Source organism: Tamandua tetradactyla, chromosome 9, assembly GCF_023851605.1.
Source record: "Tamandua tetradactyla isolate mTamTet1 chromosome 9, mTamTet1.pri, whole genome shotgun sequence".
NCBI lineage: Eukaryota > Metazoa > Chordata > Mammalia > Pilosa > Myrmecophagidae > Tamandua > Tamandua tetradactyla.
Genome location: NC_135335.1, coordinates 71024010 through 71051735, shown reverse-complemented (window position 1 = coordinate 71051735; position 27726 = coordinate 71024010). Strand labels below are relative to the sequence as shown.

The window sequence follows — 27726 nt, the reverse complement described above, 5'->3', positions numbered from 1 at the left end:
GATTAATAGTTCCATATTTTCCCCCCATCCCTCAAGTGACTTTGCCAATGCTTTTTGATTATCTGTTTAATATATTCTAGGATGTATCCAGGCATTGCATTAAGCTGTACAGGATTAAAGGCCCTCATTCTTATTCTGGGTTTCAATTGTTCAAATGAGCTATAGAGACAAGTTGAGTTATATTATGTGCTACAGAAAATTTAGGTTCCAGGCAAAATGAAACTTTCTTCCTTTGATCTCAAAGAGTAAGTGCAGATCTAAAATATAGAGTATGTCTTCCTTAACCTCGTGTTCTGAATTACTTTAATCCCGAACTGACTGGCTTCATTCTTATCTTTAAATACCAAGTAATAGTTATATAAAACAGACTCTTAAAAGTCAGAAATAATAATTGCCACTCCAGATTAAATGCGTCTGCTGTAAGAGCTTACAATCTAGGCCCCTGTTTTTTAATCAGCATTTTCCGAAGGAGGCCGTGCAATAATTATTCTTTCATTTCTGGTTTATTTTGCCTCATTAAATATCCCACAAGCTCATTCAGATCATTGCATGTCTCACAATTTAGTTCCTTTTTGTAGCAGCACAATATTTGATAATATGTGCACACCATCGTTCATCAATCTACTTCAGTGCATCCTTCAGCCACCTGCATTCATTAGGCATCATGTGTAATGCCCAAAGTCCACAGTCCTTCAACACTCTCAATTTTAGATAATTTCATTGTTCCCAAGAGAAAGATAACCAATAAACACACCCTCACCAAACAGAAAATCTAAACCTCTTTTTAACTCATGTTCTTACCCCCATTATTTATCCCTGCTATTACTGTGGTACTTCTGAATAGAACATAGCATGAAATAGTGGTTTTCCCCCTGTACCCTGGGCTTAAACACTCTTGATACATGAATCATACCTTTGACATAGTCCTTGCAAGAACTAATTTATATTTCTAGTCTTAATCAGTGGGACACATAGCTCTATGCAACCCCTTTCAATCATGCTCCCCTTCAATATGGTAATATGACTTAGGGATCCACTAGAGAACTACCTTCACTTTTATATATTCCTTTATGTTTGAGTTCAACCACATTAACTAACCATTCACCCATCTCTAGCTTTAAGTCCCCTATGTTCTATATTATAAGCCTTTGATTTTACCGTTACCATGGTGATAAAAGTGGAGTCATACACATAAGTGTGCCTGGCTTATTTTCACTCAGCATTATGTCCTCAAGGTTCATCCATCTTGTCATGTGCTTCAGGACATCATTTCTTCTTACTACTGCATAATATTCCATTGTATGTATATGCCACATTTTGTTAATCCACTTGTCTGTTGATGGGTATTTTGATTGTTTCCATCTTTTGGCAATTGGGAATAATGTTGCTATAAACATCAGTGTGCAAATGTTTGTTAGTGTCACTGCTTTCAGCTCTTCTGGGTATATGCCAAGTAGTGCTATTGCTGGGTCATAGGGCAACTTGATATTTAGCTTCCTAAGGAACCACCAAACTGTCTTCCATAGCGGTTATACCATTATACATTCCCACCAGTAGTGCATAAGTGTCCAATTTCTACACATCCTCTCCAACACTTGTAGTTTCCTGTTTGTTTCTTAGCATCCATTCTTATAGGTTTGAGGTGGTACTCATTGTAGTCTTGATCTACACTCCCTTTATAGCTAATGAAAATGAGCATTTCTTTATGTGCTTTTGAGCCACATGTATTTGCTTTTCAGAAAAATGTCTACTCATATCTTTAGCCCATTTCATAATTGGGTTGTTTTGTTCTTTTGTTGTTCAGTTGTCTGATTTCTTTATGTACACAGAATATCAATCCTTTGTATGATATGTGATTTTTAAATATTTTCTCCTATTGGGTTGGCTGCCTCTTTAGCTTTTTGACAAAGTTTTTTGAGGTGCAGAATCATTAGATTTTGAGGAGTTCCCATTTATCTATTTTTTCTTTTGTTTGCTTGTGCTTTGTGTATAAAGTTTAAGACCTTTGTTACTTTAATGTGGTTTATTTCAATAGTTGATTTTATGTTGAAACAAACTTCCATATAAGGGATAAAGCCCATTTGATCATATTATATAATTCTTTTAACATACTCGGATTTGTTTGCTAATATTTTGTTGAGAATGCTTGGAATTAATTTCATATGGGATATTGGTCTGTAATTTTATTTTCTCATATTATTTTTATCTGGCTTTGGTATTGATGTGATTGTAGCCTCATAAAATGAGTTAAGAAGCGTTTTCTCATCTTAAAATTGTTTTAATGAATTTCTGCATGTTTGGTGTTAATTTTTGTAAAACTCATCAGTGAAGCCATCTGGTCCTGAAGTTTTCTTTGTTGGGGGTTTTTGATTACTGATTCAAATTCATTATTTCTTACTGATGTGTTGAGGTCCCCTATTTCTCTTGAGTCTATATAGTTAGTTTGTGTGTTTCTAGAACTTTATCCATTTCATCAAGATTTTCTAATTTGTTGGTGTACAGTTTTTCAAAGTATCTTCTTATGAACTTTTTATTTCTGTGGGGTTGGTAGTAATGTCCAAAACTTCAATTCTGATTTATTTATTTATATCTTTCTTTTTCTTTCTTTGTCCTTCTGACTGAAAGTTTGGCAATTGTATTAGCCTTTTCAAAGAGTGAAATTTTGGTTTTATAGTTTCTCTCCATTTTTATTCATCATTTTATTTATTTATGCCCTAAACGTTGCTATTTCTTTCCTCTACTCACTTGGGTTAAGGTTGCTATCTTTTTTTCCCAGATTCTCTCATTGTGAGGTTAGTTCTCTGATATGTGATCTTTTTAATATAAGCATTTAGAGCTATACGTTTTCCTTTCAACCCTGCTTTTGCTGCATCTTGTATGTTTTGGTATGTTGCATTTTTACTTTTATGTCCCTCAATATATTTCCTAATTTCTGTTGTAATTTATTTTTTGACCCCTTGGCTGTTTAAAGGTGTATTTAATTTCCACAAATTTTACAGTTCTCCCCTTTATTGATTTCTAGATTCATTTTATTGATGGCAGAGTAAATGCATTGCATGATTTTAATATTTTTAAGTTTATTGAGACTTTTTATGACCTAACATGGTTTATCCTGGAGAATGACTCATGGGCACTAGAGAAGAACATGTATTCTGCTTCTGCTGGATAAAGTGTTTTATATATCTGTAAGGTCTAATTGGTTTATAATATGGCTCAAATCTTCCATTTCCTAATTTACCTTCTCCTTACATGTTCTCTCCATTATCAAAAGTGATATATTGAAATGTCCTACACTTAATATAGAACCATCTATTTTGCCCTTTAAATCTGTCAATACTTGCTTCGTATATTTTGGGACTCTGCAGTTAGGTGAATATATATTTATAAAAGTTACGTCTCCCTGTTGAAATGCCCCCTGAAATATTTTCTGACTGAAAGTATTTTATCTGAAACTAATGTAGCTACCCCAGTTCTTTTTTGGTTATAATTAATATTATATATATAGACATTATAATTTATATTATATATATATATTTCCATCCTTTCACTTTCAGCCTGCTTTAATTTTTTAATTTAACTTGACATTCTGGTAAATAGCATATATTTAAATCAGACATTTTTTTTTCTTTTTTTTTTTTTTTTACATGGGCAAGCACCGGGAAACGAACCCAGGTCCCCAGGTATGGCAGGCACGCATTCTTACCTGCTGAGCCACCGTGGCCCACCCTAAATCATACATTTTTATCCTAATTTTAGCAAGCTCTGTCTTTTTACTAGAGACTTTAGTATATTTACATTAAAAGTAACTACTGATAATGCAGGATATTCCTTTGCCATTTTACTATTTTGTCTTTGTAGAAGTATAACTTTTTATTCCTCAATTTTTCTGTTAATACCCACTTTCATTTTATTTATTTTGAAATGCGCCATTTTGAATCTCTTCTCATTTGCTTTTCTATATATTTTTTTTTCAGATTTTCTCTTTTTGATTACTATGGTGTTTAATTTTAACATCCTAGAGCATTAACAATCACATCTGATTTGATACCAACTTAACTTCAATAGCATACATAACTGTTGTTCCTATATCTCACTATCCTCACTCTTTGATTCAGTGTTTACAAATTACATATCTATGTTTTGCATTACAAAGCCATATATTTATCATTGCTTTTATGCATTCACATTTTAGGATCTGTAAGAAATTAAATGTAGACTTATATACATAAATACGTTATGATAATATTGACATTTTAATTACCCATATGGTTATGGTTACTTTTACTGGAAGTTTTTCTTTCATTACGTTGCTTTGATCTATTGTCTAGTGTCCTGCCTTTTCAGTCTGAAAAAGTATCTTTAGCATTGCTTATACCACAGATCTAGTGGTGATATACTCTTCCACTTTTGTTTATCTGTAAATGTCTTAATTTCTCCCTCAGTATGAAAGGCAATATCTTGGTTGTTGTGATGACTTGGAATTGTTTGTATGCCAGAGAAACATGTTTTTAATATTAACCTGATACTTGAGTGTGAAACCATTGTGAGTCATATCTTTTGTTTAAGTTATTTCAGTTAAGGTGTGACCTACCTTAATAAGTTTGTATATTAATCGAACTATTGGAGACCTTAATAAGATGACTGAAATTCAGAAATAGATAGAGAAAGCCATAGATGGAACAGCCAGAAGCTTAAAATCAACAGAACTCAGGAGAGAATGGACAGACCAAGAGATGCTGCCTTACGTCTTGCCACATGATGGGACAAGGATGAAGGATCACTGGCAGCTTGACACAGAATGTCACAATTTTGGGAAAGAAAGCACCACCATGATAATGCCTTGATTTGGACTTTTATCTAAGCTAATACATTTCCATTGTTTACTATTGCAATGCATTCGCATGCCAACCAAGGAAAGTAAAATCATTGGTAATTGATTTCTTTCAGCACTTTAAATATTTCTTATGACTACCTTCTTGTCTCCATGGTTTTAATGAGAATTTGACATTCAAATCTTAATGGAGCTGTCTTGTACACAACACATTGCTGTTATCTTGCAACTTTCAGAATTTTTTCCTTGGCCTTAGTGTTCAACTGTTTGACTACTCTGCATCCAGACAGGATTCTCTGAGTTTACTGGTCTTCTTGAATGTTTATATTCATGTCTTGCATTATATTGTGGGAGATTCCAGCCATTATTTGTTTAAATATTCCTTCTGCCCCTTTCTCTATTTCTTCTCCTTCTTGGACTTCAAATATGTATATATTGGTACACTTGGTGGTGTCCCACCGGTCTCATGGGTTTTGTTCACTTTTTCATTCCTTTTTCTTTTTGCATTTCAAACTAAATCATTTCAGTTGTAGTTTTTTTTTTTTTCAAGTGTACTGATTCTTCTGCCAGCTGTAATTTGTTGTTGAAACCCCTTAAGAGTTTTTCCATTACATTTAACGTGTGATACAACTCCAGGAATTCAGTTTCATTCCTGCTAAAAATACCTACCATTTTACTGAGATTCTCATATTGTTCATTATTTTCCTCATATCCTTTAGTTCTTTCTTTGTGATTTCTTGATCTCCTTAAGCATATTGAAAATCATTTTTAAAAATCATTTTCTGGTATGTCCAAAGGCCAATGTTTTTCATTGAAGCTTTCTGAATTGTTTTCTTGTTCCTTTGGATGGGCCATCATTTCCTTTTTCATTGCCTCATAATCTTTTGTTGTGCATTGTATATTTTAATATATTAATTTTCTGTCCTTGGGATTTATTTCTTGAGCTGACTTTTCCTTGAGTTTGTATCTAAATAGTGAAATGAGAGCAATTTTCTTGGATATCAGGAGCTAACAAAAGCAATAATATCCAAGCAAAAATACCTGTGATAGTCTGAAAATTTGGTTTATGTCAGATGGTGTTCTCCCTCAAAATTTAGCTCTCTTCTCAAGCAGGTTGACCACAGGCAAATGAGAAGTAGAAGTTTGTTTTAGTTTCCAGGGCTGCAGAAGCAAATACTAGGAAATGAGTAGGGTTAAACAATTGGAATTTATTTACTCATAGTTTTGAGACCAGGAAAATGTCAAAATCAAGAAATCATCAAGGTGATGCATTGTCCCTGAAGACTGGCATTCTGGGGCTGGTTGTTGTTAATCCTTGGTTCTTCTGTCACATGACATTACACATGGTGTTATCTCCTGGTCTCTACCTTCACTACTAGGTTCCATTTCAGCTTTTTGCTTTCTGTGGTGGTCTCTGTCTCTTTCTGAATTTCATTATGCTTACAAAGGAATCCAGTAACATGATTAAAACCCATCCTGTTGAGATGATCCACAAATTCACTGATACAACTTCATCCAAAGTTTGTAGTTATAATGGATCCAAACCTACAGCATTAGTTAGATTGAAAATGTTTTTCTAGGGTATTTAAAATTTCAAACCCCCACAAGGGTCCTTAGAAATTCACCCAATTACACAAATCAAAATTTGTAAGTGTACCTGTTTAAAGCTGTTGTGTATCTGATAAAGGTCATATCCTTTTGTTTAATCTAGTCTTATGGGGGCAGCCATATTCTTTTCATCCTAATTCATTATTGTGGGATGGAAAGTTTGGATTGTTTGCATGGACACATGTCACACCCAGTTGGGAGTGAGGCATTTGATTGGATTGAAATGTGTCTCTGCCCATTCAAAGTGGATTTTGATTAGTTTACTGGAGTCCCTTACAAGGGGAAACATGTTGGGGAAACCTAAGATGCAAATGGTTAGAGAACAGAAGCAACAGAGCCTACAAGAGACACAGAGATTTGGAGATGCAAAAAGTAAGTGTCCCTGGGGAAGCTGTTTAAACCAGAAGCCAAAGGCCCCAGCAGACACTAGCCATGTGCCTTCTGAGCTCTCAGAGGTGTTCTAGACACACCCAGCTTTTTTGAATCAAGGTATCTTCTCCCTGGGTGCCTTGGCTTGGATATTTTTATGGCCTTAGAACTGTAAACTTGTAATTTAACAAATTCCCTTTATTAAAGACAACCCATTTTGGATATATTGCATTCTGGCAACTTTAGCAAACCTACACAGTAAGACTTTTCCCCAAGCTGTTTTGATTTAATTGTTCTTAAACTGCTATAGCTGCCTAATAGCTGATGTTTTTGCCTACAGAGAAATTCTGGGAGGGCAAGCCAGAGACACGTTTCCTGCTTCATTATATCAGATTGCAACTGGATTTATTGGCATGGACATGCAGGCCCCCTTGCAAGCGCCTAGGCATTACTCTGCTCCTTCTATGTCAGGGCCAGCTACTGTCAGTGGTATCACAGACTGAGAACAGAGCTAGGGTTGAAGGAGGAACAAGTAGGGCACCATGAGCTTCTTCTCTCATTTTTAAAGCTGTATTTCCTCAATTCCCGCACTCACTCAGTTAGTCTGAGGAACATGACTCTGCCAGTTTTTGCAAATTGTGCAAAGACTCTTTCTTGGAACAGCACACTGGGGAATCTTACTATGCCATCTTAATTGATGGGTTGTTCTAGCATATGCATATTTAAAAAAATATTACCTGTATTATTCTGCTCCATACTAGAAGTTTAATTAGGATGCCCATATAAGATAAAATTTAAATATCTTTCTAGGCATGAAATGGTTTTAATGGTCAACTTCTCTCTATGAAATTTCATTTTCACCAGTTCTTCAACTACAGTGTATTCTGTATAAAGAACTGGCCATAAAATGAGGAACACATCATGTTTTTGCAAGTCTGTGCATGTTATTCTCTCTAATTTAATATCATTCTCTACCTTCTGTGCTTGAGTTTTATATTGCTCCTACAACTCATTCAAAACTACCTAGCCTGGGATATTCTATTTACTCTACATTTTGTCAATATCCCTTGTAAATTTATATGCCTCTATTGGTATAAAAAAATATCCTGATATTAAAATACTTTCTGTATATATCTTTATTTCTATATATGATTAAATGCCTTGAATGTAAGGGCAGCTGAGTTTAAGAAAACATTGAGGAACAATGAAGAGTTTCATATTATAAAGCAAAAATATATAAACTTCCACAACAACAATTATCAACTCAATGAGCAGAATTTGATGCAAGAAATTATCAGGTTCGTGTACATACTGTATCCTTAAACAGAGAAGATAATTCCCTGAGTTCCATAGACATATTGCCTAAAGCAAAATTGACCTTTAATCATATATGTGTTCTTGTTCAATCTTCCTTCTGTGTCTTTGATTATCATGCTTTAGAAATATAAGACTGATTTATCCTGGTACTTTAGTGATCTAAACAGATAAAGAAATCCATATTGACCAGGATATTAATGTATTATGATTTTGTAGATTTTCATGACAGTGACAAACTGAACATTATTTTGAAAGAGGGGTTTATTGAATTTAAATTATGCAAAGAAAGATTAATCATTTTAAGCAAATACCATTTGCCTGGATAAGTCCATATTCTTAAGCCTTCTAGAATTATCATTTTACCACAATAAAAATACATCAAAATGGATAAAATATGCATTCCATGAGTTTTGGTGACTATTGAATTCTCTGCAAATATATAGATTTATGGGTGCTTACATTCTTACACATTTCTACTCATAGAATTCTGAATCTATCTCTTATCCCTCATGCTGCAGCTGTTCTTTCTATCCACCACATATTAACTCAAAGATGAAACACAAGGCTAACATTTTTAAAACAGAAGTAATCCAAATGTTTGTGCAGTTTTGATGAAATCCTATGCAGCAAAATCTATTTCATAAAACTATAGTCGATTGAAAAATAGAAAATTTATTACAGTCACTTCTCTGTTTAAAAATCCACTTTTCAATGTTTACACTGGCAACTTTTCATTGTTTTAACATCTTACAAGTACTCTCCCTACCACTTCTTTGTATCTCTCCTGTTTTCCTTGCTTTGGACTACTTTCATGCTTCTTAGGATGAAATTGATACTATAGATTTCTTCTTCTACTTAAAATTAAATAATTTTCTACATTCTTAACCTGTATTTCTCTGGAAGTCATATTCTGATTAGAAAATAGCATGCCATATCATTTTAGGAAAAAAAGGCAATTCACATTTTGGGAAGTTCTACTTTCTACTTTTTAACTACTTTTTCTGTTACAAATATAGCAGGTGATGCAAAAAATCAATTTTTGGACCTATTCTCATGTATAGTAGATTTTTCCTAGCTGTTGTTAGATGATATTTCATGCAAGTTTGTTGTAAAGGGCCTTAAACTGTAGATGTTTAATGTTGTATGGATAATTAGATCAACTTAAAGACTGGTGAAAGCCAATTCACTAGATACTGATCTCTGAAAGATTCTCTCTCCTCCAATGAACAATAGGCACAAATATTGACGATTCAAAGAGTTCAAAAAATTGCATATGTTTTGCTCTAAAGTGTAGAAAAAATTGAGATATCTTTGCACTGGTAAGTAAAATAAAATAATGGGTAAATTATTTTTCATTTAAAAATAAATTTAAAAATAAAATTAAAATTAAAAAAATTGAAAAAATATGTTTTGACTTATTAAAGCAATCAAACTGAGGTGTTTAAGACATTGACTCATAGTAATCAGATGTTCACTTTGCTTATTCTGTATTAGAAAGAAATGCTGAGGAGTTAAGACCCCTGACTAATACAATCTTTCAGGCCTCAAAGTGAGTGAAGCACATTCTTGAGCAACTGGGAAGCACCTTGCTTCCATCCCACTGCTCTGAAGGGGTTGAGTGTGTGCCCTAGTGAGAGCAGAGACTTTGGGTTCCAGCAAGAGGCTTGATAAGGGAGCAAGAACAAGTTGATATCCTAAATTCTTAGATTTGTTTGAATGCTTAGCCTTGTGTTCAGAGAGAAAAGGGCCGCTGAATAAGCCCTTGGAAAAAGTGGGATTGCCACTCTCTCTAGCCCTGAGGATGAAACATTTTCCTGTAGCTGGCTCTCAGACTTTGAAATCTAATTGAGTTTGCCCTGATGGTTTTTGGAACTGTTTGGGTCTGGTTACCCCTGTTTTCCTTTCACTTTCGTCCTTTGGAAATGGGAATATGTATCCTATGACTGTCCCTCTTTTGTTTATTTGAAGCAGATAATGTGTTCTAAGTTCCACAGGTCTTCAGCTTGGAATGAATTTTGCCTCAGGAAACTGTCCGTATTAAGGCACTAACAAGAGGATACCTTCACTCAAGAAAGGCCAATCGAGTCTGGGTTTTCTCTGTCACATGGAAACACTCATGAAGTCACTTACTGTCCTTCTCTCTGGGCTTCTGATTTCAAATGCTCTCTTAGCATCTCCAAGCATCTGCACATGAGCTTTCTCAAATATGTTCTCCTCTTAAAAGACTCCAGTAAACTAATTAAGACACACCTTGAATAGGTGGTGTGGTAGTTAGATTCAGTTATCAACTTGGTCAGGTGAAAGCACCTAGTTCTGTTGCTGTGAATATGAGCCAATGGTACGTGAACCTCATCTGTTGCTAATTACATCTGCAGTCGGCTAGGAGGCGTGTCTGCTGCAATGAAGGATGTTTGACTTGATTGGCTGGTGCTTAAATGAGAGAGCTCAACGTAGCACAGCCTAAGCAGCTCAGCACACCTCATCTCAGCACTCACAGCTCAGCCCAGGCCTTTGGAGATACAGAAAGAAGTCACCCCAGCGAAAGTTGTTGGAACCCAGGGGCCTGGAAAGAAGACCAGCAGAGACCATCCTGTGCATTTCATGTAAGAACGAACCTCAGTGGAAAGTTATCTGCCTCTCTTCTGAAGAACTAACAAAATAAATCCCCTTTTATTAAAAGCCAATCCGTCTCTAGTGTGTTGCATTCTGACAGCTAGCAAACTAGAACAGGGAGGGGCCTATTTTCGTGGATACATCATAAGCAAAATATTTCCCACACAATAGGTCTGCACCCAAAGATTAGATTAGAAGAAGATGGTTTTTCAGTAGTATGTAACCCTCTCAAACCAGCACAATGTTTTGCAGCTTTTGAAATGTAGGAATGAAATTATTTTAACCTTCTCTTCTTACATTTTCCTGCCAAATCTAGGCTGAAAACAAGTGACTTCCACAATGTTAGAGACATACTTATTAATATATTGTGACAACCAAATGGCATAAGTGAGCTCAAGTTATAGAATTTGGCAATCTGAGAAAACTATTAGAATGCCCTTCACATGTAGCCATATCCAAAGAGAAAGAGAAAGATGAAAGGAGCATTTGGTGAATAATATATAATTTTTTCTTTACCCGGATTTATAAATACATCCTATCACATCAACTGTTGTTAATCTGGATTATTGCAAATACTCTGTTTCCTTCTTAATCCTTCCTTCACTTATCTCTAGGGAAGCATGGGCCTCATTGAAATGCATTTTAACCTTCTTTCTTTCAACATGATACATGGCTTTGGGTCTGTTAGACAGACAGGAGATTTTTTTATTTAATCTGGGCAGTTAAATGGAATTCCTAACTTTGTAAAGTGGTTTTCCTCTTAATCAAATACCGACAATCAAGTTTAAGAGAGAATAAATGAGGCCTCTCAAGAGAGTAGAGTGACATATAATATCAAATATTCTTGGGCATTCATTGGCTTCCACAAGACAGAAATTTGCATTAGAAAATTACCCAGTTACAGGTATAGATCATACATGGGTCTGGTCTCCTGTTGTCTATAAAGAGTACCTTAAAAATAATTTAATGGCTTTGTCACTAACATAATGGTGACTTTAATATTCCTGAGCACACAATAAGTATTATTAAAAAGAACCCAAGGAATTGATCAAAAGGCAACATTAAATATTTTGTAAGTATTTTATCAAGAAGAATACAGCAAAAGTAATACATTTCATGCAAAATGAAATTATTTCAGACAAAGAAACTCACATAAGATAGTATCATATTCAATTTGGTCAGATTTTCTGAATAAATCCTATAGTTTATATAAAATATTTACTAGTAAAAGTGTACTAATTAGTATCTTGCACTAATTACTAACATTGTTATTAAAATATTTCATATCCTTAAATAATCATAGATTTTAAGACTAGCAGTGAGTATCAACATTTCTATGGTGTTTATTGCACTGAGATGTACTGAGACATGCCCTAAACAAGGAAGGTTTCCATGACAGTTGAATATGTTTATAGAGATAGCAGGCAGAAAGTGTAAATTCTGTTACAAAGATCTCCATATTAAGTAGGAAAAACTTCTATGCTATTCTTTGCTCATATATACGCTGGGCCTGAGAAAGAAAAGATATTGTAAATCAGGTAAAGTAATAAAGACATCAGAAGGCACATCAAGGAATTTCTCACATGGAGTTTACTTTCCTGAAAAATATAATGATATGTAAATAAATAAATATTAAAAAGGATAACTTTCTATATTTAAAAAGATAGAGACACACGCACTCAAATGTTCAGTGCTTGAAACTTGCGAGGGCTCATGTTCAGAAAAATAAAATAAATAAAGCTTTTTTTCCCAGATATTTATAAATAAATATCTAAAGCTTTAGAGGGACAAGTGAGGGAAACTGAATACGGGCTGACTATTAGGGAATAATAGAGATTTAATAAATCTTATTGAATTATATATTAATATGGTGATTGTACCCTAAAGGGCCTTATTCCCAAGAAATTGTTACTGAAGTATTAATTACTGGATTATCATAATGCTGGAAAATTTGTTTTAAATGAGCCATACATAAAAATAAAACAAATAAAGCAAAATGCTAACAAGTGTTCAAACTAGGCAATAAGAACATGGGTCTTCATTGCATCAATCTGTCCCTTTTGCTGTTTATTTGAAGCTTTACCTAATATAATTTTGGAAAGAAAAGATAATGGATTTCTCATCTATTTTTATTTATTTTTATTTACTTATTTATTCATTTTTTTGTATGGGCAGGCACCAGGAAATGAACCCAGGTCTCAGGCATGGCAGGTGAGAACTCTGCCACTGAGCCACCATTGCCTGCCCCCATCTATTTTTAACTGCTCTCTTGAAACTGGAATTATTTTATAGTACAGGGGGAAAATATTAATCCATTGTCTGACACAAATAGCATAGAGATCATTACAAAGTTTAATCAATTTCTGGAAACTAGGAAGTGGGTAAAAAATTGGTGACTTATCAAAAAGTCCAAATATACTATATACTGATGTGCACTTCAAAAGCATTACATCTAAGGTTGGAAAACACTGACAGAGGCCAAGAAATGCCTGTGATCACAGAAATCAGGAGTGCGATATGAAGGGGAAAGCAGATAGATGAACTGATTTCCCACATATGGAATTTCCAATTTCCCCCACCTCCATCAGGATGCATGAGGTCCAGGCATAAATGACCAGAAAATTTAAATAAATAAATATGCAAACAAACAAATTAATTAATATTTTTCTATAGGGAATCTGGAAAATGTTAGAATGGAGTTTGACAGTTTGACTCCCATTTACTTAGAGACCTCCTTCCTAGACTCTCTGGAATTGGTTCTTCTCCTATTCAGCTTAGGAAAAATCTGTAAGCAAAAAGTTCACCTCACAAAATGAAATCTCCAAGTTAGGTTCTTCATCCTTAAATATGAGCATGTTACCAGACAAAGGTGTTGGATTTTTTTTTTTTGCCCCTGTGCTCAAATGACCAATTACTGAGACACTGAAGTTTCAAACAGAGAGAAAGTTTATTTCTAGGCAAGTAGCAGGAGATCAGATGGCATATCTACCCCCAAATCTGTCTCTCTGAACTGCAATAATTGTGATAGTTTTATAGCATTAAAAGATGGACAGATTTTAGGATAATGAGCACAATGGCCCCAGATGATGTGATAAGAACTGATTTAATTACTAAGCATGTGCAGACTGATTACATGCTTAGTTACAGAATTGTATGTTAGAAAATGGGAGCTGTAATATGCTGATGGGTGTGATTTTCAGTATTATAATGAGGTATGGTTGATTTATATGTTAAAGTTTAAGCTATTGCACATGTCAAGTGGGTTTATTTAGTGTAGATCCAATTTTGGTTATCAAGATAACTTCAAACTTGTGATGGGCTTGGTTTGGGCTTACCCAAGCCCCTTCATTAATAAACATTATGGGTTGTCTTTAATAATTGCAATTTAAAAGACTGGATAAATGGGTACAGTGAAGGTTAATCAGAAGGGTTTTACAACCATAAGGACAAAAGATAAAGGCTATACAATCATTATCAGAGATCAAGGCAGTTGGATTACAATTCAAAGATTTCAGGTATTTCCCTCTGTCTGTTCTAATATACAAGAAAGTAAAAAGAAATATCTATATAATTCAGTAATCAGAATCAATGCTTAAATCCTAACTTCTCATTTACAATTCCTCCCTCTCATCTGACAATTTTCTCTCAATCTTGATAGACATCTGGGATACAGCTCTTCTAACTTCTTCATGCTAAAAAGGGACATTGTAATAAAGGGGCAGAAAGATGAAACAGGTTGCTGTTTGTGTTGGTTTGAAAGGAAGTATGCCCCCTAAGGAAAGCCATGTTTTAATATAAATCCCATTTCATAAAGGTAGAATAATCTCTATTCAATACTATATGTTTGAAACTGTAATAAGATCATCTCCCTGCATGATATGATTTAGTCAAGAATGGTTGTTAAACTGGATTTGAGGACGACATGTCTCCACCCATTTGGGTGGCTCTTGATTGGTTTATTGGAGTCCTATAAAAGGGGAAACGTTTTGGAGAATAAGAGATTCAGAGAGAGCAGAGAATGCTGCAGCACCACAAAGCAGAGAGTCCACCACCAGACATTTGGAGATGAAGAAAGAAAACACCTCCCAGGGAGCTTCATGAAACTGGAAGCCAGGAGAGAAAGCTAGCAGATGACACCGTTTTCGCCATGTGCCCTTCCAGCTGAGAGAGAAGCCCTGACTGTGTTCTCCATGTGTCTTCTCACTTGAGAGAGAAACGCTGAACTTCATAGACCTTCTTGAACCAAGGTATCCTTCCCTGGATGCCTCAGATTGGACATTTCTATAGACTTGTTTTAATTGGGACATTTTCTCGGTCTTAGAACTGTAAACTTTAGCAACTCATTAAATTCCGCTTTTTAAAAGCTGTTCCGTTTCTGGTATATTGCATTCTAGCAGCTAGCAAACTAGAACACTGTTCTTGAACAGTCTGGTATTTCTGGGTTTCACAGCGTATCTGGAATTGGAAAAATCTGGAGGTTTTACATCTTTGAATAACAAACTTAATAAATAAAACTTTTATAGAGCCCAGGGTACCTTTCAGGATTCCCAGGAATATTGTGGGTTGGGGCATGCCATAGTGGAGTAGTTTGCAATATCTGGCTAAAAATTGCATAAGACAAACCTCTAGAATGGTCTTCTGGTTCAATTTGAAACCTCTTAGCCATTGAAACACTATTTCTCCCCCTTTGATTCAATGAATCCCACAGTTCCAGGGCCAGGCTCATTCCTCAGAGTTCTGTCTCAATATGCCAGAGTGAAGCTTATCCCCCTATAAGTTATGTCCCATATAGGTGGGAAGATCAGAGTTTGGCTTAGAGGGAGAGATCACATCTATATGAGATGTCTTCTGAAATAAATGATTTATCAGGCCAACATGTGCATTTAAGAAGATACTTTGATGTAAAATTTTTGTCTTCTAGACAGAGTACTCAGATGATTAAAAAAAAAAAACCTTTAAAAAAACCTTTTCATTAAAAGCAGGCTAACAAAAAAATGACATTTTAAAAATATTTTAACAACGATAAAGTGAACTTCAGTTTTGTGTGAATACACCATTTGATACATTACCTTCAAAAAAAAATCTAAATGGGTGTTTTAATTTGTTAAAATGCTGAAATGCAATATACCAGAAGAAGGAATGGTTTTTATGAATGGGATTTCTTAAATTCTAAGTCTACAGTTCTAAGACCATAAAAATCCCCAAACTAAGACATCCAGATAAAGATAACTTGCCTCCAAAGAAAGGGCCAGATGGTGACCAGGTTTCCTCTGTCACATGGGAAGGCATGAGGCTAGTGTCTGCTGGTTTGTTCTTAGCTTCCCTGGGGCAAAAGTCTGCATTTAGCATCTCATGGAAGGCACCTGGCAAGGTCTCCTGGCCTATTCTCCCATCTTCTGGCTTCAAATGGCACTTGCAGATCCTGTAGGTTCTTCTGGTGTTTTCCTCTGCATCTCCAAAGGTCTGCATTTGTGCCACCCTTTTTAAGGAATCCAGTAATATAATTACAGCCACCTTCAATGGGCAGAGTTACATCTCCATCTAATCAACAGGTCATGCCCACAATTGGGTATACCACATCTCCATGAAGACAACCTAATCAAAAGTCCTGTCCTACAATATTGAATCAGGATTAGAACCAGCATTTTCTGGGGTATATAACAGTTTCAAACCAGCACAACAAATTTTTGGTTATCATTGACTATGACAGAATTTGCTTTTATAAATGTTTTACAACTTTACATATTTATTCAGGACTTATAATCAGATACAAACAAAATTCATTTTAATCAGAAAATATGACCACTTTAGTATGAAAAACAATAAAAATACTATTTATCCCATTTCTAGCTTTTATTTATTCAGATTGCGTATAATTAGAAATAAATTTAGTAAATTCACAAAGTGGTTTGAACACATACACTTCCTTTAAATAACAGTATTCATGAAGAGGAGAAAAGACAGAGACACTATCAAATAATAGAAGCAGGAAGAAATTTGTGCTTGGGATTGAAACACAGTTAGGCAGTTATGTGCTTTATACTCAACCCACAGAAATGATTACTGTACCGTATGCTTACAATTTCTTCGTCAAATCCAGCACCACCTTCTAAGGTCAGAAGAGCTCCAAGTTTGAAATATAATCAGCTTTTCAACATTTAAGGGATTTTCAAACAGAAAAAACACTCAATTTTTCTCAACATTATTCTCAAGTGCTAAGTAATACCAGGAATATGTCTGTTTATAAAATTAAATTATGACTTAAAAAAAAAACTAGATCAGAGTTCTATTTATTCAAATGCTACTTTCTTATTTGAAGATCTTACAAGTGTCATCTTTTAAATGATGTCTTCTTAGGTCATTCTTTATCTATCTGCTTTTTAAATTCTTCTAACATTTTTATTCCTTTATTACCGCTGTCTTATACTATGACCTGGTATAAGTATATTCTAACTATAATATAAACTCTTTGAAGCTAAGGATTATGCCTTTCCTATTCATGACAGTATTTACTAACAAAAATACCTTGATTGATATTAACAAAGTGACTGCAAATTCAAATTCTTCTACATACTGAGGTAACAAATGGCAATGTAACTAAACACCAGACTCTTTGAAATCCAGGTAATCAAGATTATAAAAGAAGTCATTTATATTTCTCACAAAATTGAATGATTTCTTAAAAAATAGATGTTTTGAGAATATATTTACAATACTAGTTTATTTTTATCAGTAAGTTTTTATCAATTAAGGGGGAGACATACCTAAGCAAAATGAAATCATATGTGTTCAACTCAAAACTTCATTATAAAATTCCTTCAACTGGAGGTCAATTATTTTTTCAAAATATCTTAAAATTGCAAACAACCTTTAAAAATGCATTGACTATCAAGTTCTTTAAAACATACTACAATTGTTTAATTTGTCCTAACCTGAAATCCAGGAAAACTTTTTCATAGCTCACAAAGACATTTCATTTTACTTGCTGGAATTTGATAATTAGATTTATTTAGTTACTCCTATCTCAAGGCTATTCATATTTTAACAATTATCTGATTACTACATTTACCATTTGCAATAATTTTAACAAACATGGTCTATTCTGTAAGTATTTTCTATGCTTACCATTTCTAACCTCCAGTCCCAACATCAAAAAAAAAAAAATCTCATCCACACCTCCTCATTTTTCTGTATCTAACACTTCCCCCCGTAACTGCTTTAGGTGGTTAAGCCTTGGGGCAGGAATATGTGAGGCAATGAATAAAGAGTAGCTTGTTAACCTGAATTTAAAAGTTTTAGTTGAGGGTGGGGTGTGATTCGAGAGTTTCTAAGCCTTTCTATTAAGTATTCCCAATTATTAGATCTATTTCACTACAAGCTGTGACCAGAACATTTGGAAAAGGTGTTGGCCTTTCCCAGAGGCAACCCTCTGGCAATCTTTTGTGGTTTTAGGGAAATTCCATGGTAGGTTCTTTCTACTATCCAGGTTTGTTTACAGTAATTAAAAAATCAAGGCTTTGAATGTTGCCATCCAGAGTTGTTTGATGTTGTTTTTTTTTAACTTCAGAAATACTAATTAATATAAAGGTGCTTATTTATTTTTAAGCAGTTCAAATAGAGCTCTTTAAGAAGTTTTTTTTTTTTTTCTTTTGATAATTTGCTATCACTATCTGGGCATATTAGAATATACATTGAACAGGCAGCAGACACAAATAGAAGGTTAGTTACACAAGAAACAGAAATACAGAAATACTTTTGAGAGAAACAAATAAAAGATTGAATATACATTATACCATCCCACTTGTCTTTTTTGCAGAACAATTTTAACTGCATCTTTTTAACTTTACCTATACTGGGAGTACCTTTCCATAGAGCCATTCTCAGGCCATCTCTCAGATTTATGTTACAGAAATAAACTTTTTTTCTCATAGACTCAAAACTAAAATCTTTTCAATTTTCAATACAGCCCAGAGGTCCCCTGGTAAAGAATTTCTGTAATCAGTAACCAATTAGATCATTTAAGCAATACAAATGCAGGAACAAACCAATTAACAAATTTAAACAGACTTTTAACAGTTACTGTATCTAAGTAACACACCAATTGATAATTAGACTGAGCATACCAACAATTAAACAGCCATTAAATGCTTAGCACACTGATTAACAATTAAACAAGCATTAAGTACTTATTATACCTGGGTAGCACACGAGCTAGCTCTTAAACAGGTCTTCCTAATTTCATTGAACACAAATTAATTGTTGAATGACTTATATTCCAGGAATATACTGAACAGAAAATATTTAGATATGGACTTCGAACCATGTGCAGCATGCTAACCAGAAAACAGAAGGGTTAGAGGTCAGAGTAAAAGGGGTCATTCTGGAAGCAAGCCAATGGCACTTGAATCATAGTATTAATACCCCAATCTACTTTTACCCAGATGATGCACCCACCCAGCCAGACACCAGACGTCCAACTGGAAATGGCTTCTCTCTTTGCAGTATCTTAAGGCACCAAAGGGTATGGAGTGCTGGCAGAACAGAAAAAAACCTGGTTGCAGAGCCTCTTAACCAAAGAACATCTAGCAGTGGCAAAAGTCTTTTTACCAAGCTTATCTGTTCTGTCAGGGCCCTGGAACTTTAGGAAGATAATGTCCTTGCTTCTTAAGACTTCTTGTTCCCATCTGGGTCACCAAATTGTTACCTGACAAAGGCAATGTATTCTTTTGCCATGTGCTGAAATGGCCAACTTCTGGTATTTTAAAGACAGAAAAAATGTATTGCTAGGCATGAAGCCAGAGATCAGATGACTTATTGGGCCAAAATTTGTCTCTCTGAACTGCAGTAATTCTGATAGCTTTACAGCATAAAAAGATAGCAGGTTTTAGGATAATGAGCACAATGACCCTAGATGATGTAATTAGAAGTGATTTAATAACTAAGCATGTACAGTCTGATTATGTGCTTAGTCATAGAATGTATGTTAAGAACATGGTGGTTTTTATATGGTGATGGGTGTGACTTTTAGTATTATAATGAGGTATAGTTGACTTAAAATCTAAGCTACAGTTGATGTCAAGTGGGCTCATTTTGGCTAGATCCAGTTTGGGTTATCAAGATAACTTTGGGCATGGGGTGGGTTAGTTCCAGGCTGAGCCAAGGTCCTTAATTAAATAAACATTAGGAGTTGTCCCTAGTGATCACAAAATTGTAAATTTGAAAAACTGAATAAATGAATACAAATAAAGGTTTGTCACAAAGGTTTTATAATCACAAGGGCACAAGATAAAATTACACAATCATTATCAGAAATTGAGGCAGCTGAATTACAAATTCAAAGATTTCAGGTATTTCCCTGTCTACTATAATATATCAGAAAGTGAAAAAGAGTATCTATATAATAACTCAGTAATCATAATCATCCCTCAAATCCTAACTTCTTGCTTACAGACAAATATAAGTTATGATATATTTGAGAAAATCTTGAATTATTAATGATAAAGAATCAACTTTCATAAACAGAAAAGGATTCCTAAAGAACATACAAGTTAAGGAAAACACACACACACAGACACGTACACACACAAATGTACATATTAATTAAAGTCTTCAATATTCCAGAAAACCAGGGTACACAAAACAGGATATCATTCTATTTAAAAAGAGGGAACATTCAAAAGAAAGGAAAGAAATCTTGAAACTTTAGAAATCAGTTTTTGTCTGTTTGGTATGTCCATACTGACTTTGAAATGAATAAATGTATTAATAAATAACTGGAAACTAAATTTGAAATGTTTCACAAAATAGAGCAAAAAAAAACAGGGATATTAATGCTGTGAAGAAGACATATATGATATATGCAGGATGTGTGAAGTCTAGTGTTCAACATATGAATTCCAGATGCAGAAAAGCGAAACAGAAGATAATTAATTATAGATATAATACAAGGGAATTCTTTGTGTCAAAGGAAAATAGTTTTCAAAATGAAAGTATTTACTAAGTTCCTATTATGGTTAATCTTATATGTCAACTTGATTAAGTCATGTTGTCCAGTTATATAGTCAAACATTGGCCTCAATATTGCTATGAACATATTTTCATAGATGGGGTTAGCATCTATAAACAGTTGACCTTAAATGAAGAGATTATTCCCAATAACATTGTGGAGCCTCCCCCCATGTTTTGAAGGTCTTAAACACAAAATAACTGAGAGCTCCAGAAAGAAGAAGTCTGGGAGAAAAGTATGCCTCAAGTCTATATCATTTATTTCTCTTTGAATTTTCAGCCTCCTGGCTCTCTACTGCAGAGTAGAGAGTTCCAACAGAAAATCTTACCAGAATTTCTGCCAGCTGCCTGCCTACACATCTCTGACTTGCCAGTCCAATTGCCTGAGCCAATTCCTTAAAATAAATTTATTTATACACATATACCCATATATGCACACACATTTATATGTGTAGCTCAATCTATATCTGTATCTATATATATCTATATGTCATGTATCTATATATCATTTTGGCTTTATTTTTCTGGAGAACACGGATACAGCACCCAACTCAATGAGAGAAACACAAATACAAATAAACTCACACCTGGAGACAGTGCTCTAAATAATTAGAATACTAAAATGAAAATATTGCAACCTTTTAAAATAAAAGAAGAGGAAAATGACAATAAAATACAAAACTTATAAACAGGCACTTCATGTACAAAGAAATTAAGTCGGACAGACATGAGACTTGCCATTGGTAAAAGTGTAATAGAAATAACAGATGCATGTCTTCAAAGAAGTGACATGGATAAATGCCTTCAAAGGTGTGCAGCAGGTTTGTTTCAAGTCAAGAATTATGTGTCCAAGCAATAATGAGTCATGTGTGAGGGTGAAGTAAAGGTATTATCTGACCTAGAAAGACTCAATACATCATAGAGCCATCCTAAGCAGTTACAGATTGATGCAAGCAACATAGGAGCCAATAAATAGTGTTTCTAAACCAAGAGAAAATGAAATGAAAATTCCCAATTTGCCAATTGCATAACTGCTTTTTGGGGGGTTAGAAAGAAAGAGGACTCTCAGAGAGAGGAATGCAGTGGAAAGGAGATTTGGTGCTTGACCTTGAGAAGTGGGGTGAGTTCAAGGAAATTAAGAGAAAATATATTGGAAACAAACAAAAAATAGACATGACAGGAAAACTGTATGCAAAATGAAAATACAGTAATCACATCGGCATTGTATATTATTTGGAATTGGAGCACGAATACTTGCATCATTTTAATTATCAAGGCAGTATTAGTTTATTTTTAACTTTTAGCATCAACCAATGGACAAAATTTGGGAGGCTTATTTCTAAAAAAGAGAACAAATTCACAAATCTTTCAGATGAATTCTGTATGGGACAGTAGAAAGGGAGCTTGGAGGAAGAAAGGGGCAAGAGGAATGTAAGGGGAAATATAAAGGTGATAATCCCATGATTTCAGAAGGTGATGGAGAAACACAAATAGAAATTATGATTGAATTGAATTCAGAAGCAAAGATATGCACCTACTAACTAGATGAATGTTTCATTAGTCACAAGTAAATAAATGATGTCAAAACTCTATTGGAGTCATTGGCATTAGGGCCCTGCATTCTTTGTCTGGTGCCTAGGCATCGTCGAGCACATATGTTGAGGAAAGCAGAGTTCTTGCAACTGTCCCGGGTGAAGTGTCTTGGCCTGTCCATACATACAACAGAAACCAGCTATGCAGTCCTGTGCCTGGACCTTGCACCTTCCTGTATGAAGTGCCCCTTGGACAGGGTTCATTTAATTCAACTTTCTGCTTTGAACGAGATGATGTATCAGAGCCTCCTTGGGGTTTACTGGGCCTGACTTTGAATATTGGAATGAAAGACCTAGCTCTAGAGCTTGGCTGTACAGAAACAGTGAACAGGCCTTCAAAGATACTGGAAAGCTATGAGTCCTGTCTTCCACAGACATGGAAAGTAGACACTGATTTATCCAGTCCCCTTTTCACCACTACTGCATTATTTTCAGCCTGCAGGATTTTGAAGTTTAAAGTAGATAAAAATAAAATGGTAACCACATCCGATGTCGATCTCTGATCGACTGTGTAAACAATTAGAGAAGATTAGACAGCAGATTGACAGGCAGTCTAGAGATTTAGCTACTCCACTGCGGAAAAAATAAAAAGACAGTAGTTGAACCTAACATGAAGGAAATAGAGAAGCTGTAAACACCCCACATAAACTGCAGAAAGATGAAGATCTGACACAAGATTTTTTTTTATGAAAAGGTTTTTTCTTTTTAACTTTTTTTATAGTATAGTATAACATATACACAAAGCAAAGAAATAAAAAAAGCAATAGCTTTCAAAGCACTCTTAAACAAATGGTTGCAGGACAGATCCCAGAGTTTGTCATGGGCTCCCGTACGATCCTCTCATATTTTTCCTTCTAGCTGCTCCAGAATATAGGAGGCTAGAGGGCTTAAATACTTTTTTATCACCACAATCACCTTTTTTCTTCTTTTTTTTGTGAAAAATAACATATATACAAAAAAGCTATAAATTTTAAAACACAGCACCACAATTAGTTGCAGGGCATATTTCAGAGTTTGACATAGGTTGCAATTACACAATTTTAGGTTTTTACTTCTAGCTGCTGTAAAATACTAGAGACTAAAAGAGATATCAATTTAATGATTCAGCATGCATATTTATTTGTTAAGTCCTATCTTCTATGTATAATTCCACCATCATCTTTGATCTTTCCATGCCTCTCTCTCAGGTTGTTTGGGCTATGGCAATTCTAAATTTTTGATATTGGAAGGGTCTGTCACTAATATGGGATAGGAAGAATGAACTATCTGATGTTCTAGAGAGGCTGGGCTTGGTTTCAGGACTTATCTAGAGCAGGGACCCATCTGGAGGTTGTAGGTTTCTGGAAAGCTACTCTAGTACATGGAACCCTTGTGGAATCTTATATATTGCCCTAGGTGTTCTTTAGGATTGGGTGGAATGGTCCCGGTTGGGAGTTGGCAGGTTATGATAGGTGGCAAGATCTACCTAAATCTTGCATAAGAGCAACCTCCAGAGTAGCCTCTTGACTAACTCTCTCTGCCACTTATACTTTATTAATTACACTTCTTTCCCCCCTTTTGGTCAGGATGGAATTGTTGACCCCATGGTACCAGGTCTGGATTCATCTCTGGGAGTCATCTCCCACATTGCCAGGAAGACTTTCTGCCCAGACATCATGTACCATGTAGGGTGGAGGGCAATGACTTCACTTGCAGAGCTGGTCTTAGAGAGACCAAGGCTACATCTGAGCAACAACAAAGGTTCTCCAGAAGCAGCTCTTAGGCATGCCTATAGGTAGTCTAAGCTTCTCTGCTACCTACACAAGCTTCACAAAAGTAAGACTCATGATTGCGGGTATGACCTATTGATGTGGTTGTTCCTAAAGTTTGATACAGTGGTACTCCCTGATGGTAAGGTTTAATAGTTCCATATTCTTTCTCCCCTTCCTCAGGGGACTTTGCCAATACTTTTTAATTATCTACTTAATATACTCTGGGATCTTTCCAGGCTTTGCAGGAATCTATACAGGCTTAAAAGACCTCTTTTTTATTCTGTGCTCCCTGTGTTTCAGTTGTTCAAATGTGCTATGCAGATGCAGATAGCTTAAATTAGATTATGCACTACAGAAAATTTCAGTTCCAGATCAAATAAATCTTTCTTCTATTAGTCTCAAAGAGTATGTGTGGTTCCAAAGTAGAGACAGTCTTCCTTAATCCTATGTCCTGAATTACTTTAACCCCAACCTTTTCAGCTTCATTCTTATCTCTAAATACCAGATTATACATATATATTTATATTTATATTTTCCACTCCGGACTTAATGTGTTTGCTTTAAAAGCTTATAATCTAAGCCCCTGTTTTCTTATAAGCATTTTCTAAGGGTGATCATACCAATGTTGTCCTTTTGTTTCTGGCTTATTTTGTCTCACCAAATTTGGCACAGGAGTTTGAAGAATGGAAAAGAAAAATTTTAGAAAATACTGCTAAAGCATACAAAAACTACAACAGAGAGATTTCACTTTTCAGCTGGCATATGCTGCCAACACTACATCTGCCACTTCCAGGAAAACTTGAGGGCTTGGAAATTTTATTTGTACTTTTATAAGAAGGATCCTAAAACTATATTGCCTTAACAGCAAAGAAGCCAGCTCTGAAGATGAGTTACTGGGCAGTGTGTTATCACCTGACATAGGCAACAAATTCATTAGCTCAACCACAGTACCTGATTTGTATAGCCTTGGCTCATAATAGGTCTGTGCTCTCTTGCAAAATGAAGAGGAACTGTTTTGTTTTGATTTTGTATTGCGGGTTTTGGGTGTGTGTGTGTGTGTGTTTAAGCAAAAGCAGTGTCATATCCTATCTATAATAGAAAATTTAGGCTGTTTGAACCCTTACAGATTTTACTTAGTTTTCGTATAATTTTTTTTTTGGTTTGACTGAATCAATTCATGGTACGGCCTCAGGTAATTACACACACAAAAAAAAACAAAACCTCTATTAGATAAAAAAGCCATCAGTTATTCCCAAAATTGTTAAAAGAAATAGTATTATAAGCATGTATTCATTCAACAAATAAATATATACATACATATACACACACTAAAATAGTTATTTATAAAGTGTATATATAAATATATATTTTATATATACACACCTAGAATAGAGTTAAATACTGGTATCCCTGAATGTGTAAAGTTTTTCATTCTAAACTCTTTTGTATTAATTGATTGTTTAACCAATTCATTAAATACTTTGATTAACGTGTCTTATCAATTTAAACAGATATAATAGTTTTTCAAATTTATTGATACAGAAAAATGTTTGCAATATATTTCATGCAAGGAAGAATGCTATACAGTAGTTTGAAGTATATAACACCAGATTCTGCAAAAAAATAAAAAATGAATATGTATGAATATTTGTGTATGTGTGCGTATGTTTACCATAGTATATGTGAATACATACTTAGGAAAATAATTTGCAAAGAGCGACACAAAAATAATGATTTCATTAGAAATGAAATTAATAACATTTCCACCCTTTAAATTTTTCCATAATCTCATATTTCCTAATTTTCTATTTTTTTTAATATTTCAAAGTTAGACATTCAGGAAAGAAGGGAAAGGAATAATTATGATAATAAATGAATGAAAAGTTCAGAGCACAAGGGGCACTATACAGGTCAGCAGCCATTTTAAGGGATAAAGAAATAACCATTTTAAATGTTATTTCAAGAGTAAAATGATTATTAAAATAAAAACTCTATTGAAAATGTGTTGTATTAACACTCCACTTTTCACTGTCCTCCTCCTGCCATCCTGATCACCTTTTTAGAGCCACACACGGTAGGTCTTCAGTGTGGTCATTCTCCACTTTCCCCTAAGAAAAGTGCCAAATTACAAGTATTAGAGACAACAGAAGTTTTATAATAAATAGTTACATTTAGTAGTCAGTTTGAACTCAATGATGTATCTGTAGTGCTTATACATTTTGCACTTATGTAAACATACCCACATATAAACATGTAAATAGTAACAATATTAGCTGAAAACAATTTGTGGCTTTCATGCTGAAACCATCTTTTCAAAATCAGAGGTATCTCTTCTTAACACACCCCATTCTCTCCCAAAGCCTAGTAACCATATCCTATCCTTGCAAGCTGCAAATGAAAATAAAATCCCTGCTGCATGCTGTGATATAAAATGCATTTTCCATTTTATGTGCACTTTTTAACTCAGAGAAAATAAGAATAAATTCTTCACTTTTTTTTTTTTGCAGCAGTTTCTAAAATATAATGAGAGAGATTTTCGTAAGCACTTAACTCTTTTGATGAGCTCTCTTAATACTTTAAACACTGGAATTCAAGATTTGCTTACACTCTAAAGCTAGACATCACTACTTTTTTTAGGCCTCTCCTGGCATCTCATTTTCACGCACCATCTGAGATGACATGGAAAGCATCAGAAATAACAACACCACTTCCACAGAACAACTGCCTGGACAGCGCATATTTCTATATCCATCATTTATGGAACCTGACTAAAATATGATATTATTGGAGCTGGCAGCTTCAGTTAGTAAATACTTTCAGCACTACTCAAAAAGAACATGTTTATAATTCTTGGAATAAGAAACATTTCTTGTTGTTATGTAAAAATTGCTAGAGATGAAAATAATTCTATTCTTTGAGAATTAGTTTTTTTGTAGTTAACATTATACAGTTAACACAGCTATGAAGGCTAGACATGTCCTTCTCTTACCTACTTCTTTCCTTATGAAAATAAACCTAAAAACTAGCTTCACAGTGTAAAATAACCTTGCATTCCATTGCTGAAATACTGGAGAAGACTATTTCATCTAGAGAGATCAATTTCTGGGATCAGTCAAGATAATCTGATTAATGCAGTATGCGTAATATCTTTCCAAATATGATTCAGGAATCTTCAGGACATGGTGTGACCCCACATCTGATCCTTGGAATATATTATAGTGCCATCTCTGAAACAATGCATATTTAAAACTAGACTACAAGAAGTTTGCAAGACAAAAGAGAGTGAGAGGGAGAGAGTGAGAAAGAGAGAAATAGGAAGCTGATAGTCAACATTTTTATGCATTTTTTCATCTTTACAATGAATGACTTCGCATGGATTTGACTAAGAGTTTATTTATTCATTAGTTAGTCTTGTCTACAGACTCTAACAGAAAACTTCAATCTCTTTTGTTAAGAATAAACCAGGTCGTATTTTTGTTTTAGATATGAGAAAATGAAGCCTCAGATTGTTGAAGATTCCTGCTCAAAGCCGGTGATTAAACATAGTGTTGAGGCAAGAAATCTCATCACCAAAATGTTTAATCTTTTCTGTGCATTGCTTTTTTCCATGATGAAACTCGACAAGATAATACATCTCTCA

The 27726-nt window shown here is 34.5% G+C and overlaps 1 protein-coding gene and 1 pseudogene across 2 annotated transcripts in view; both read left to right on the top strand.

Moving 5' to 3' along the window:
* Positions 1-27726, top strand: part of CDH12 (cadherin 12) — a 368770-nt gene that overhangs the window by 87061 nt on the left and 253983 nt on the right. The gene's annotated exons all lie outside the window — the stretch shown is intronic.
* Positions 22399-24920, top strand: LOC143646353 (origin recognition complex subunit 6 pseudogene; annotated as a pseudogene).